Source organism: Pipra filicauda, unplaced genomic scaffold (genome assembly GCF_003945595.2).
Source record: "Pipra filicauda isolate LSUMZ 115617 unplaced genomic scaffold, ASM394559v2 scaffold498_size1627759_pilon, whole genome shotgun sequence".
Classification (NCBI taxonomy): domain Eukaryota; kingdom Metazoa; phylum Chordata; class Aves; order Passeriformes; family Pipridae; genus Pipra; species Pipra filicauda.
The window spans coordinates 112,912-128,888 of record NW_024104640.1 but is presented as its reverse complement, the minus strand read 5'-3'; the positions used below and the strand labels follow the sequence as shown (position 1 = coordinate 128,888).

The following is a 15,977-nucleotide window of genomic DNA, read 5'->3' as shown; positions in this document are numbered from 1 at the left end:
GTGCTGGTCCAAAACCTGCCTCAGCAGCACAGGCATCGGTTTGCATCTTTTCAGTACAGACGGAGCAACACCATGATGGCTTGGCCCATGTATTGACTATTTGTATATAAATATAAGAAATTCATGCTACATTGAATTACTCCCATGCAACTTGTGAACTGCTGTTGTAAAACGAGAATATCCTTATAATCTCTCACAGTCTGAGAGTAAATTCTTTGGAAATTGTGCGTTAATCTGCACCGCGCAAAGCCAAATGAAGGTGTACGGCAGCACTTCGGTGCGGTGACTACTGAAATCCACGGCTCCGTTCGGCTACCGGGACCCCGCGGGACGAGCACAAAGCCGAACCCGCCACAGGACCTCGACCTGCACGGACAAAATGGCGCGCCCGTGTGAGGCGGCCCCGGCCCGGCCCCCGCCCCGCTCTCCGCCCCGCTCCCCGCCCCGCTCCCGCCCCGCTCCCCGCCCCGCATAGCCGGCCGGCCCCGGCGCTGCTCCTGTCCCCGCTGGGCCCGTCGCCTGCTCCCGGCGTCGCTCGGGAAGATGGCGCTGCGTGTCCAGGTCGGTGCGCCCCGGCAGAGCGGTGAGGCCGGCGGGACCTCGCCTGGTCGTTGGAGCGCGCCGGGCTGTGCGGGGCCGAGGCCGCCGTGGGGCTGCCCTGGGGGACGAGCCGGGAGCTCGGGGCGGGAGGGGGCTCCTGAGGTACGCGGTGGAGCCCTCAGGTGGTGCGGGGCGGCTGCGGCCCGGTGGCCGAGCGGAGCAGGAGCCGTAGGATGCGGAGCGCCGACCTGGCAGCGGGGCGACAGGTGCCCAGAGCCGCCCTGCCCGCGGAGCCGCGGCGGTCCCGGCTGGGCTGTCGGCAGCGGGACACGCCGTACGGAGCCGGTACCGGCGGGCGGGTTCGTGCTGCCATCGCCCCGCCGTGCGCTCCCCGGGAGCCGCTATCGGGTTACGGCGGCTCCGCGGCGCTGAAACAGCCGCACCTGCTCCCCGGTGCCACCGCGCTCTGAAGGCGGCGCTGGGCTCCTCCGCCACTTCTTCGCTGAAAACCAGAGGCAGCCGCGCTCCGGGACTTGTCCGAGACGAACACCAGCCACTGAAACTGCCCTCAAACAAGGGAGGAAGGAAAGGGGAAGCGGGAAGGGGCCTCGGGAGACACCGCGGTGTCAGGCGTGTGCCGTCATCTCTCGCGGCTTCACTGCACTGGTGGCAGCAGGCTCTGACACTGTTAGAGAGGCCATTTTAGGCATTTATTTAAATACTTGGGTACCAGGCACGTCACATAAAAGGACCACTAAAATATCCTTTTTTTTCTTTTTTTCTTTTTTTTTTTTTTTTTTTTTTTTTTTTTTTTTAAACTGGCAATTCAGTTACGTGCATCATGTTGCTCTTGCATAAACCTGGTGGAACTTTCTTCATAGAGTGTTTTCAGTCAGCAAATTCTGATTAAAATCAAAACATCTGAGGGAATTTGTTAGTGTCAGCAAAACTTCGATTAGGAGCCTGCCTGGTTTCCTGCCAGTTTGCTTGGCTCGTGGGCTGCCTGGGGGTTTCTACGGGGACAGGCCCCCAGCATTTCTGGCCCTTGGTTCTTTCACAGGAGAGTTGCCAGGGACGTCGGGGAGCTGGAGAGGTAGGACTAGAAGTATCCAGAGAACTTTATTCAGCATATTCATGAGTGTTATGAAAACGTGACAACCGGGGGGGGTGGGAAATCATAGTATCTAACGTTTTCTATTAGGATGTGAATCTGTTTCTTGGAAAAAGTTCCAGTTCTTTGTGATCAAAAACGCCATTTCTTATTCGGGTCTGTTTCTACTCCCATCTCACTTAAAGCAGCCAGCATCTGGTAGCTGGATTGTCCCACTGACACAGTTGTTTTCTCAGGAATCACCTTTCAGCTCTTGATCAGGGTTTGAGTAAGTGAGGTATCTGAAGGCATTGTTATCTCATATTAAAGAAGGTATTGTGACAGTCTTGTGTTTCCTTAGAGAAAATACCTATCTAATCTAGAGAGAGCTTGTTTTTGACTACTCATTGTTTTCTCCGATTACTTTTTTCTTAATAAAGTTAAATAATACCTCTGTTGCTCAGCCGAGTTGCCATCACACACAAGATGGTTGTATTTGCTGATTTCAAGTCGTATTTTTTGGTTTTGCTATCAGAATCAAGGAAAAGCAGCACATTTCCTCAGTACCACACTTAAATGTTACCCAGAGAACATCTAACAAGTTCACTGGCAGTCTGAGAATTCTGAGCACTTTGTGGCCATGCCTCCAGCCTGTCAATAAGAACCTTTGTCATAACATTCTCCTGAGAACAAACATGTCCAAATAAAGCATTTCAAAGAGCTGCATGTCATCAGTCTCAATATCCAATAAACCAGCTGTTCTTTGAATATCATTATCTAGTGTTTGTTCAGGCCTTACTTTTTTTAACTGTCCTTCATAATTCTAACTTGTCAACAAGAAGTGATCCTTAGCCTAAATTTCTACATTTTGGTGTAACCTGAACATATTAACACTGTGCATTAAAGTGCACAGTGAATCCACTGTCAATTCTTTGTGTATAAATGATTGTTTAGCCAGCTTATAAATAATTTGCTATTTTAATGTCAGTTATCGTAGAGGTGATTTAGACCTTGGTGATTGGGCTGAAAGTTTTATTCTGTACTTTCTCAAACTTGTTGCCAAATTTGTCCAGACTTGAAAGTCAAATTTCTAATCAAATATAAGAGGGTCTTTAACTTTTGCCGACTATGACACGATAGTTTGTTTCGTGCTTCTTAGTTTGTATTGGGCTTGTTCCGTCATGGAACGATGCATTGTAGTTATGTCTGTAGTTATGTACTGTCTTTGCTAGATGTCCTTATTTGCAAGTTTTGCCCCAGTTGTGTGGGGTTTGTGTTGTATTTTCCGTAATGTATATGCTTGCATTTTATGAGCCTTAATGAGCTTCAATTGGTATGGATCTTGCCTCATTTAAAATTGCATTATTGGGATTGTTACCTGTTTCTTATTTTTCCTTTACTCTCTCTCAGTGTAGGAGAGGGAAAAACAAAAGCAAAAGAGGTCTCTGTTGAGCTCAGCATTTGAGGTACTCGATCTGTTCACTCTAGGAGCAAATATCCTGTTTCTTAAAACTTCTCCAAAGGAACAAGTACATGGCTACTTTTTGATTGAAAATCAGGGACTCCTAAAATACCATCATTACTGAAATGCAGAAGGTGCAGATCAAATCCAGGGGCTACCTGTGCACAACAAAAATGAGGAAAAGACGATGATCTTTTTTTAATGTCTCAAGGAAATTACATGCTTTGATTGACAAAACCAAATGTATTTTAGTTGCCAAAGACACTGTCTTGGAATTTTAAAAGACATTTGAACAACAGTAAATGTGAGATAGATTGTGCTGAAATCCAGTCTTTTATTTAAAGTGCAAAACATATGTTTGGAAGGGCTGGTGAACAGGATTTTGGTTCAAACTTTTAAATGAGATTGGTGAAACACTATATGTTCTCTTTTCTTTCTAGACCACACTCAAATCATGAAGTACTTGCCAGGTACCTTCTAATGACATGGCCACTTTAGGAGAGTTACATGGGCTTTGGGAACCTGATGGATGCTAAAACTTCTGTTTATGTAATGGTTCCTAAAGGTGCTCAAAGGGTTCATCTCTCTTGTGAGACAGTGACTAGTAGATATAAATCATACTGCTCACACAGGAGGGAGAGGTTTCACACACACACCTTCTCTACCAAAGAGAACTTCTTCAGCTTCTAAGCAGAGAGGAGTTTTAGCTCTAGTCTTGCTACTACAGCTTCTAAATTGTCCCATCTTTCACTGATATTTGCGTGAATAGATGCATACAAAGCTAATTTTTTCTGGATGTGGTAATTTGATGAGTTTTACTGGTTTTAAAATAAATTTGCCAGAAGTTTTCCAGGTAGCATAGCTCAAACTTGACAATTCTCCATCTTTTCATCTTCCTTTGGGCTTCCCATTTGAAGGCTCAGAAAAACAGATGGATTGAACCATAGTAAAAAATACTTTGATAGCTAAGAGAAGAAATGGCAGTTTAATTTCAGTTATTTTGCCTTCTTGTCACAGAAGGCATCCTAATTTTTTCTAATTGAACTGTGAAACAAGTGGAAAGCTGAGCATAGGTAACAGTTCATATTTCTGCTATGGTATCTAAAATTATAAATAAAGAAATCTTATGTGGCTGAAAAGTCTTTGTGGAAGTTTCAGTCGTGTTGTTCCCTTAAGAGTCTGGCAGAAGTAGAAGTACTCTGTAACCACCTGTCTGGAGGAACTGATCCAGCCCAGCAAACGCAAGCTGAGAAGGTCCTGCCAGAATTTATTGATAGCCCTGAATGTCTCAGCCAACACCAGCGGCTGTGGGAACAAGGCATGGTGAATGTCTGGGAGGTGTGTTATCCATGAAGGTGATTATGCTCGTGGAAGCTCATGTAGATTTCTCAGTCATGGGCCACTACTAGGTCAGGACAATTAAGGCAAAATGCTTTTCTCTTTTTTTATCTAAATGATTTTTACCTCTTTGTGGAAGACCTTTTGTCTTTGTGGAAGTGACTATAACCTGCACCAGAGATGTCAGGCACAAAAGGAGGAAGGATCTCAGCTTTCAGTACTTTCAGAGGGTTTATAATCAGGGATTATGTCATCTGTAGAGCAGTGTTGGGACACAGTGTGATATAATCTGGTGGTTCTCGTTTTGTTCTCGTTTCTTGCTATGAAACAGATATCATCCCATCAAAAGGGATGAAAGTTGCAGGTCTCAGCTTTTTTGTCACTGTTTTGTAATTTATGTTTAGTTACAATGAAACAAAGATGGTACTAAAATACACCTTTGATAAAGTTTTGGTACACTTAACAAAATGATTTATTCATTATTTATCAGGTTTTGATGTATTTTCCCTGCCTTTATTTCACTCATTTTTGAATAATACCTTCTGATGTGTTTTTGTGGACATCCTACATGCAGATTCTAGCAGTAACGTGTCTGCCTAAGCTTGTCAGCTGGGCTCCCCACTGCCTGTTGAACACAGAATTGACATTCGTGAGTAATGTTTGTTGTTAAAATGTCATTATATGAGTTGGAGCTGAAACTCCGTTAAGCACAGTCTGGTTGTTCCTTCAGTTGTACTCGCAATTTACCAAGCCTGGTTTTCATAAGGTGATCATTGTGTGAGAGTGAACGTAAAGGTGATTGTGAGATCTTCCATCGCTTCTCTGCAATTAACTCACAAATAACATTTTGTATTTTCAAAATTAAAATAAATATTTTTGCTCAGATTACTTCATATTTTAAAAAAACCCTCATTTTTCCAAAGTAGACTTTGTCTTTATTCCATAAGATGCTAAAGAGATTCAGCTCATGTTTGTAAAGGATAAAAGTTGCAGATATTTCTGGTACACCCGCTAGTCAGTCACGTCACGTTGCTGATGTTCAGCTCTTAATATTTGTAAAAGTCATGCCAAGGCAGCTTCAGACTTGCAGGAATAAGAGCCTACATAGTTTTCCTTACTTTTTAGGATGTATGTTAAAGCCATTGCTATATCCAAAAAGAATGTGCAAGTATGTGTTAGGTCTTTATTAGTGAAAAGGCTTTGCATAAGAAGCTTATGATTCAGTTTGGATTTTTAGAAAATCTGCACTGTTGTGTCAGTTCTGTGGACAGCAGTACCCTGAAACACAGGGCTGAGAACCTGCTGCTTCTGATAAAAGTTTTTAGTGTTCTTTTAGGTAAAAATTAACTTTAATCAACTTGAATTTTATACATTTCAACAACTTTTGAAACAGCTTAACTTCCTTTTAGTTAGAGCAGAGTTTCCAGAACTGCAATGTGCATTTCCCATTCCATGGGATGTTCTATATTAAATTGAGAACATTCAGTAGGGACTTTTATCTGTGAAAACTTGTGTTTATTTTGAGTTGGCGGTGAGAGCTGCTGTTATGTAGTGAAATAATACCCAGTGTATGGGATTGTAATGAATAATTAGTGTTTTACCTGCCAGTAATTCAGTTCTCTGAATTAAAAAACTGTTTTCATGTGTCCTAGAGTAATGATCATGTATGTAATGTACTTTGTGTTACTAAGCATTCAGCTGGATTTAATGATTTAACAGAACTTACAGTTATTGTGCTAACTGTAAGAATTCTTTTTTTTTTAAATCCATAGCTTAAGTTTCTATTAGAATTATTTAGCTCATTTTCTTTACAGAAGACTTGTGTTGCTGATTTTAAAATGCTTTGTTACAAGAAATTACATTCTGAGCTATGTATCTTTTCAACCCAAAATGGCTCCTTTTGTCATCCAAGCTCTTATTCAAGTCATTGCTCAATTTACAAAATTAGGATGGTTTGATGTATCAAAAGATCAGCCTATCTTCAGAGACATTATTGGTGATGTAAAAAAATTTTTGCAGGTAGGAAACAATTTTTTACTTCTGCCATTTTTTTTGTTTTTGTTTGGACCTCTTCATTTATAGTTATTGGCATGTTATGTCTCTTAGTTTGATACTTGGGTGGCAAAAGCATAAAGAGCGTTGCTTAAAGCAGAAGAAGTGAAGAACCAGCAGTGAAGAACCAGGGTGGGTTTGGCGCTCGTGTGAGGTTGGGGAGTTTGATGCCTCACAGTACTCATGGTGCTGTCATGGGTTTTTGTTGGTTTTCTTTTTCCAAAACACTCTTTTGTAGTGTTGTTGTAAAATAGCAGCTCCTGTTGTCAAGCCATTCTGTTTAATGCCTTCGTTTTTTTCAGTTGCTGTGGAGATACATTTCTGATACATGTCTGTGTAAACATTAAGCCCAGTACTTCTGTTGACAAAAGTAATGGGAAAATTTAAGCTATTTGGCAATTTCCTTCCAGGATCATCCGTCATCTGTGTATGTGGTGGTGATCCTGGTAATTCAGCAAGAAAATACAAAGTTAACAGTTTTTGTTTCTTGCTAATGAGTTTCTCCTTTGCTTTTCAGTCTTACTTTGTTTATAATACTGTTTGAGTTAATGTACTTTTTGAGTTACTTTGGGAATGCCTAATAAAAGATAAGTTGCAATAATCTGTTTATTAAAAACAAACTCAAGTATACTTCTCTACCATTTTGCAGTTATTTTTATGAATGTACTATAATTGGAATTTGCATTTATTATTAAAATGATTGCAGTGTGACTCTTCAGTGTGCAGCTCATTAAAAACAGAGATTTAAATACAAAATTTAGCTTCTTAAGAGATTTCTTTAGTTAAATTAAGAATTTCTGTGGAAAAGAAAATTAAGTCATAGATCTAGTGAATTAAATTTTATACAAAAATTGAAGAAATAATCCTTAAACAATATTAGATATGTCAATAATTAGCCTATGGTAGTTTCAAATACATATGCATTAGCATTCTGAATTGAGGTTCCTCCAGTGTGAATTTGAATGTGATTTATTATTGAGAAAGGGATTAGCAGTTCTTTTCCCAGCTCCTTCATAATTAATCGCACAGCTTTTCACATGTGATAATGGGGAGGTTGCATTTTCTATTTTTACATGTTTGCATGATCTAAGGAACATTCCTATGGACTATTTTAAGAATTTGAAATGTAAAGGAAAGTTGTGTTCAAATTACAGTATAGGATGTTTAATCTTACTGAAGGCAGATAGGGCAGCAATGTTAATTTTGCCTGAGAGCTCCCTTCAGTTGTCTCTTCTGATTTGCTTTTGTGCAAGTGATGATGCAAAACAGATGGCAGTGAAAAGTTAGGCCCCTTGGTAAGCAGTCAGACTTTTCTTTAGTTGAACTTCGGGTGATCTTCAGAGTTGTAAAAATGAGTGTAATTGTGACAAATAGCAGGAAAATTTTGACAAGGATGACTTGACATTTTGGACACCGGGGGAGCTGAGGCTGCAAACTGCAGCTGTGAAAGTACACGTGGAGATCTTCCCCTGGCTCAATGGCAAGGCCTCATTGCAGTTGATTTTAGTTATATTTAACAAAGTAGATTTAATTTTTCTATCAATGCTTTGTGGTAGCTCAGTGAAGACGGTTAGATTTTATTAATTATTTGCACAATTCTGCATTGTATCTGAATTTCAAAACATTCCAAGGATCTTAATTTCTGATGATCAGATCGTACACTCAAATGGAAATACTGAACACCTCCTGCCTCACTTTTTAGACACAAGTTCTCAGAGATGAAATGTATGATTCGCTTCCAAACAATGCATTATAAACTACTGTAGAGGGAAAAGAATTAATTTTTTGACAGGTAGCATTGCAAAACTTTGTTTTTTCTGAGAGTACTCTGTGATCTTTTTCATCCATTCGTGGCTTAATTTTTTCTAATGGTTTGAATTTCATGCAGCTTGCCTTACAAGTACTAGAATACTGAACTTTGAGAAGTGTGTAGTAGTGACTTTCCAGACTGCAGTTACTTGGAGTTAATTTTCAGATGGGGTTTTGTTATCAGACAATTCTTAAAATTTATGATGAGGTTTTTTTTCAGAGATAATTAGGAAGCTTGAAGGTCTAGTTCCGTTAATGCTGATGAAATTTGCGTGAAAGCCTTCTAAACAGCTTAGGATATCTCAGCCTAACAACTCCTCTTGATTCTAGAAATGTTGAAGAATATTAAGTACAATCTGATTGTAGTAATGCTGGAAAATGGTAACTACAAGTGCTGATATTTGAGCAATCCTGTCTTTTTTTTCCCGTAGGGCACTGTGGACCATAGTACAATAGGAGTAATGCTCCTCTCAGAACTGATTCGGGAAATTAATCTAGTAAGCATTGGTTTGTTTTTTTCCTTCTGCAAGTGATGCTGGTAAAGCTGTGGATGTTTTAGCCCTTCATAAAAATGGTTTGAGAAACATTTCTTAGACATCAAGGGATTAAAACACCTTCCTCCCCCACCAAAATACACAGAGGCACAAGAAGTTCTTAGTACAGGGACTCTACCAGTACCAGATACGTTTCCCTCATCACAGTCACCAGAACTAGTAAAACCAAGTGAAGTGAACAATCAACTTTTTCAGTTGTATTTCTGCTAATGACTTTCTTTGCTTACATCTTACCCCGAGGAAGTGCCTCAAACCTGTCCATCCAGAAAGAGGAACAAACTTGAAGGGAAAAAAGGAGATGTGTCAAAAACCCGATGAGACCTGCATTTAGTGCTGGACCATCATTTTAATTTCTAGTGTCAAATAATTAATCTGCCAGATATCCTCTTCATCTAGTTTGAGCAAGGAAGGGAGCGTTGTTTCTTCTGTCCTTACTTTTCTCAGGTTGATTATTCAAGACCTTCAGCAAAACATTGTAAAATAGCTGCCTCATTCCATGACACCTCCCTGAAGGACATACTGATGCTTGTGTGCTCTCTTTTGAAGGAGGTGAGGCTTTTTATAATTGAACCTAAATTGTTAATGTCATTATTGTCCCTTAATATTTTCTGGCTTGATGAACTCTGTACTTAAATGGATTACATGACACCCAATTAAGCTCAAGTGACCAAAAAGGATTCAAAGACAAAAATTTCTATCTTCTTCCTTCCCTGCCTCTCTTGCTGTCTCTCAATCTCTCTGTGCCGTCTCTCTCTTTTTATATCTTGCCAGAAAGGTTGAACTATCTAAATTCTGGGCTTGTCTTCTTTTTATGTTTTGCTGGGTCCTACCATCTCAGTATTTGCTAAAAGAATTAATTCATTGTACTGGAAGCAACCAAAAAGAAAGACAAATTCTTGTGGTTAGGCAGCGCAGTCAAATCAGGCCAAGATGTTTTTCTCCTTCACTAGTTCCCTCATCCTCTCTATAACATTGTGGAGTAATTGAAGCCTCTCAAGAGCCTTGACAGGAGGTGGTGAAGAGCAGCATGCTGTAAGCTGGGTCTCTGAGCTAACATCAGAGCTGGAATGATTTTGTGCTGATCAAGACCTTCCATAGCAGTGGAAGTGGCACCATCAGGTACATTCTACTTCTCTTAAATTCACATATCTCTGCTTTTGAGAGCAACTTATTTTTTAAATGTTGCATGCCTGGAGAGTGGTGGGGAACGGTGCTGCGTCCAGTTGGCCACCGGTCACTGGTCGTGTCCCCCAGGGATCAGTGTTGGGCCCAATCCTGTTTAATATCCTGTTTAATATCTCTATTGATAATTTTAGATGAGGGGGTTGAGTCCACCATTAGCAAATTTGCAGATGACACCAAGCTGGGGGGGAGTGTTGATCTGCTGGAAGGCAGGAGGGCTCTGCAGAGGAACGTGGACAAGCTGGAGACTTGGGCTGATTCCAAGGGGATGAGGTTCAAGCAGGCCAAGTGCCGGGTCCTGCACTTTGGCCACAACAACCCCCAGCAGCCCCATGGGCTGGGGACAGAGTGGCTGGAGAGCAGCCAGGCAGAAAAGAATGTGGGAGTTTGGATTGTCAGGAAGCTGAACAGGAGCCAGAGTGTGCCCAGGTGGCCAAGAAGGCCAATGGATCCTGGCCTGGCTCAGGAAGAGTGTGGCAGCAGGAGCAGGGAAGTGATTCTTGCCCTGGACTCGGCGCTGGTGAGGCCACCCCTGGAGTGCTGTGTCCAGCTCTGGGCCCCTGAGTTCAGGAAGGACATGGAGGGGAGCAACGAGGCTGGGGAAGGGACTGGAGCACGAGTGCTGTGAGGAGAGGCTGAGGGAGCTGGGGCTGTTCAACCTGGAGAAGAGGAGGCTCAGGGGAGACCTCCTCACTCTCTACAGCTCCCTGCCAGGAGGTTGTAGCCAGGTGGGGGTTGGTCCCTTCCCCCAGGCAGCTATCCTGGGAGTAAGACAAGAGCGCTCGGTCTTCAGCTGTGCCAGGGAAGGTTTAGGTTAGATATTTGGAAGAAATTCTTTACAGAGAGGACATTCAGGCATTGGAGCGGGCTGCCCAGGGAAGTGATGGATTCTCCATCCCTGGAGGTTTTTAAGATGAAACTGGATGTGGCATTGAGTGCCATGCTCTAGTAACTGCAGTGGTAGTGGATCGAGGGTCGGACTTGATGATCTGACAGGTCCTTTCCAACCCAGCTGATTCTATGATTCTATGATTTCTATTCTTTGAATTCTTGAGAGTGCTTGTTTACTCAGTTTTTCTGAAAACCAAATAATTAGGTGTTGAAATTTGGACACAGCTGTTTAGGCTAGAATTTAAACACAGGAGCCATCACAGTGGGTCAGTAGATAGTGGCAGCAATTTCTTTTTGGCCCAAGGTATAATTCTGAAGGTTGAGATATGTGATTGTGGTACTACTGTGAAAAATGAGATAAACTGTGTTAGCTTTAACTTCTTTCGCAGTATGTTTTTGGTCTAAGTAACATGTTTTACCCCACATTTGCAGTAAGTCTAAGGGACATGTGGTCAGCTACCAGTGCTCAGGTGACAGGCAGTATATTTTTTTGGTACAGAATTAATTGTTTCAGAAATAATAATGTGTGAGCCCTCATCTCTCAAGAGGGACCGCTCTGCTACTCTGTGCAGGATGTTTTAAATCGGTGTTGTAATTGCATGTTAATGGAGAAATCATATGTAATTTAAAAGAAGAATTGAATACTTTTGGAACATTTTTTTTAGATAAAGTAAATCCCATTACACATTAAAGCATTAAATGGATGTGTGGGAACCTGTAGCCACTTTTCAGCTTTCTTCAAGTTCATCTGGTCTGCAGGTACTTGAATCTCTCATGCGTTGAAAAGTTTGTCTGAGTGACATCACAGGGATTTCCAGACAGAAATATAAAGAAATTATAATTGCTGTCTTTCTAATGCCAACTTTAGTATAGGAAGCTGGTTTTAGAAATATTTCAGTGTGTGCGTTACACTGAAAAATACACTCAACTACAAAGGTGGAATCACTAAAATAATTCCAAGAGTTTAAAGGTTAGAGAGGACTGCTGGCAGAACAGGTGGTTCCTATATAAGACAAGCAGAAATTCAAATTTCAAAGCTGAATTTATAATTTAGTGTCAATTCTAACATGATGTAACAGTTGTTATCAGGTTAATGAGGCACAGTTGATATGAATTTCTGTCATCTGAATTAAAAAAGTTGTTGTTAATAAACTTGAGATGTGACTTTGAATCTAAATAAGGAGCAGATGAACTAGATAAAGTTGTTGCATTTGCATTTACTTTGTTTCTTTTCTAGACGAAATTATGTCACTTTTCCCTCTAATGTTTGCAAACTATGTCAGTGACTAATGATTCATGTTTTCAGTGTCTTTATATTGTAATCTTGAGGTAATAATTTCTTTCAAGATAAATGTTATTTAAATTACTGTTGTTACAGAAGTGGATCGATAAAATGTTCTTACTTACAGGATTTAGAGTTTATGCTTCTGGACAGGTTGCTTTGCTTGCCAAGTCCCTTTTCATTCTGACACCACAGGGGTTATAAAGCAGTAGAGCCCCTGACAGCTCTATTTATATAGGTGTATATTTGTACAGAGCTATATGCAGATTACAGACTGCTCAGTTCATTGTTTTTTAAAGCCAGGTTTTCGTAGACTTCCAAGGAGCAGTGTGAGTATGCAGACTCTGAAACTCAATCTCTCTCCTCTGCAATTGCTGTTGTTCAGGTTGGGTCTCAGTTGTGACTGGGGCCCTCAGAAGCTACCTGGATGAATAAGACTACTGAAGATAAAAGTATCATGTTTCTCAATTGAAATGTCACACTGGGGTGCTTTAACAGAAGTATGTTTTGTTTTCTTATAGCACTGGGAGTTTGCCCCAAACAGTGTTTGTTACTCTGTGGCAAAGTATGGTGGGTCTGTACCCTTTGTGAAAACAGCAGAACCCCACCTCTTAGAAATGTATGCACCCCAGATAGCAAAAGCTTACATTACTTCTAGACTGGAATGTGTTCCTCAAGTTGTAAGGTAAACTTGTAATTGCACCCCAGATAGCAAAAGCTTACATTACTTCTAGACTGGAATGTGTTCCTCAAGTTGTAAGGTAAACTTGTAATTGCAACTTTCAGGCTGTAATATGGAGTGTTTAATTTTCTGATTTATTGGCATATTATGTTTTGGTATAATCTGAGTATGCTGGTTCTGATTATCATGGTGATTTCTTTAGATTGTCTTAATGGGCTGATAACATTTTATTCCTTTTGCTTATTAAGTTTAGGCCAAAATCAAATGTAAATTCTAGCTTTTTTTCATTTCGTGGCCCTTTGCTGACTTTCTAATGGTTCAAAATCATGAACATTTCTATCGTCTCAGGAACAGGAATCACTAGTACCTAGGAGAGCTTCCAGTGATCCAGGGCTAGGACAGGGAAGGACAAGCAGCTCATTGCGGGTGCTGCCAATTTTCCTGGGCCTTCTCTCAACCAGCTACACTTCTTTTGGCATCTTTAGGTTATTTTCTCTGTTCAGCTTTTCTGTAATGAAATCTCAGGGTTGAAATTTCATGTCTCAGCTTTTTTCTCCTGAGTAGGACTCAGTAGTGCTAAGCTTCTGGGTCAAACCATCTGGCTTGATCAGCTCCAATGAAATGTGCTATTGCCTTCATCAGCGTCACCATCAGCACTGAAAATTCAGTTTCTTTCTTTGGTACTGATGAAAGATTCTTCTTGATGTCCATGTTACATTGTGGAGGAGTAAACTTTCTAATCTGTGTAGAAAGCTAACAGGGAAAAGATGAGGAAAGTACTGACCTTCTGTTCTACCAGTCTGTATCATTCTTAAGACAGTCTTGGTAGTGCTGTTTCCACGTATCCCTCCCTGTCTCCAAGTGATTTGTATTCCACTCTTGTGTTGTCTTACTCTCTTACATGATGGAGATCCTTAGCTGTGGCATTTCTGTAGACAGCAATATCAAATGTAGACTTTATTATCAAATGTCCAGGCCATTCCTGAGAAGCATGGGTTGTCCGGGAGCTAATTTCATAAGACTTCTTTCATTTGCTCCAAGGAGATTGATACATTCACAAACAAATCCTGTTTTCCGGAGTAACCATGTTTCTTAAAAACCAGGGTAGTTGATAACATCACCCTCCATCCTGGAGCCATCCATCAGGTTCTTCACACAGAGAAAGAGGTAGGTTGGAACAATGAAAGGAAAGTCACTTTTGCCCTTTTTTAGGGAGTTTGAAGAGCTATTCTCCCTTTTGAGTAAGGGTGAGTAAGGAACTAGTGATTTTTCTACAAATGGTCTACAAGAGGATGCTTCTCTACAAACTAGAAGGAGATCTTTTATTTCAAGTATTTGTAAGTACCTGAGAAGGAGTCTGTTTCAGCCCACCTGGAACATTATGATTTTCAGCTGCTGTGTATCTTTCAAAGCTTGGATGTTATTCCTGTTGGCTTTCACTTTTTGTCTGTAGATTGTTTGTTGTCTGTGCAGCAAAACATAACCTTCTGATGAATAAACCTTTCCTTTTGTGATTTGTGTAAGGAGTATCAATGCATTTTATGGCAAGAGCTATTGGTTTCATAGTTACAGGCATTCCATAGGCACTCAGCTGGTTTACAGCAGAATAGAAGGCGGCTTATAAAGCAGTTGCATGAAATTTTACTAAAGCTTGCTTGTTGCCTTTGATATCATGGTCTTGTGCTTCAATTGATAAATATGCAAAATCCGTTTCTACTAAATAGTCCCTTATTTCCTCCCATCATCCTCGGAGAAAGATGTTCCTTATTAATAGTCTATTCAGGCACAGTGGACCTTGGTTATTCAGGTTTTACATTTCTGAATTCATAATGCCAACCTCATCTCCTCTTTTCTCTTTATAATATGTTAAGAGGAAGGCTTAAGTAGAATACTGTTCTGTGTTTGTTGGATGTGTATGAGTATGTATGTAAATAGAATGAGATCTGTGTCTCTTGTATTCACCAGCTGCAGTGAGTTCAGCAGTTCAGTGTCAGTGGGACAAGCTCTGGGTGGGCAAGCAGCCTTTAAGCAATAGTGGCTACATGGTTACTTGTTCTCTCTATTCTAGAGGTGGCTTAGCAGATCCACTGGATGATACAGCAAGTTTTTCCAAAAGCAGGAGCAACTGTGCACAGTTAGCAGGCATGAATACCAAAAGACCTGTACGCTTCTTTAACAGTTGTTTGACTGAAATGCACAAAACTACCAAAAACCATTGCACTCTCCTAGAAGGAATCCATTAGAAATCACAGTTCAGGAAGGTGAGTATTTAATTTAGTTTTTAGGCTGTTTTATGTGTCAGTAACTATATACTTGCATATGAAAAAGAGTTGTGATTTTATGGCAGATATAACTAGGCCTTTTCTCAAACAGGCATTAATGATCTAAATCACCTCGTACCACATTTCGCTTGCTGTCTTTGTATTAAACAGGGTACATTGGCATTGATGTGTTTGTTTTAACATCTTGTTACATCTTTAGAATATAGGCATGAGAGCTGTAAAAGCTTTTTAATTGCTGAAAATCAACAATTTCATGCCTCAGGTGCCCTCAAGGGAATCAGCTGGAAGATGATGAACATTTTTTGAATTAAAATGTTAGCTTTATTCCTTTTGGACTTATCTGTCTCTAAAAATTAGTGCAACATTAAAAACCTTAATTTTTTTTATATTTCTCTGTTAAGATGTATTACCTAGTTTTCAAGAAACTGAAATTATTTATTGTAATGTAAGTGGTAAAAATATATATTTTCATATGTTTTTCGTATACTTATTTTCATCCCCTCTCATTTACGTTGTCCTTATAACTACTGGCTCTTTCCTAATATAGTTATCTTGTGTCTGTTGCATTTTAACATGGATAAAGTGTATTGTTTTGAAAAGGTGAAACAGGTTAGTGCATAATATACAGCTGTTTCTTTACATGCTTTTAAATGTTTGTGATTTATTTTGCTATTCTTTTTTAGAGTTTGAATGTGCTGATTTTCTTCTATGTAGCAGCCATTTCGTCATTAGTTTATAAAAGACGTCCTACGTACCTTTTTATTAGTTCCACTTTCTTCCATGCACCTATAGGCTTCTCCTTGGGAGAACTGT

The 15,977-nt window shown here is 40.4% G+C and overlaps 1 long non-coding RNA gene across 4 annotated transcripts in view; it reads left to right on the top strand.

Moving 5' to 3' along the window:
- The first annotated feature begins 483 nt into the window (after nucleotides 1-483).
- LOC113989356 overlaps nucleotides 484-15,977 on the top strand; it is a 105,828-nt gene continuing 90,334 nt past the window's right edge. For 2 of the 4 annotated variants that reach the window (XR_005565565.1, XR_005565566.1), the window contains exon 1: nucleotides 484-561. This is a non-coding gene — a long non-coding RNA (uncharacterized LOC113989356). Of the gene's footprint in view, nucleotides 562-9,795; nucleotides 9,965-15,977 lie in introns of those variants that run through there. The other 2 variants (XR_005565563.1, XR_005565564.1) reach the window with 2 other exon arrangements.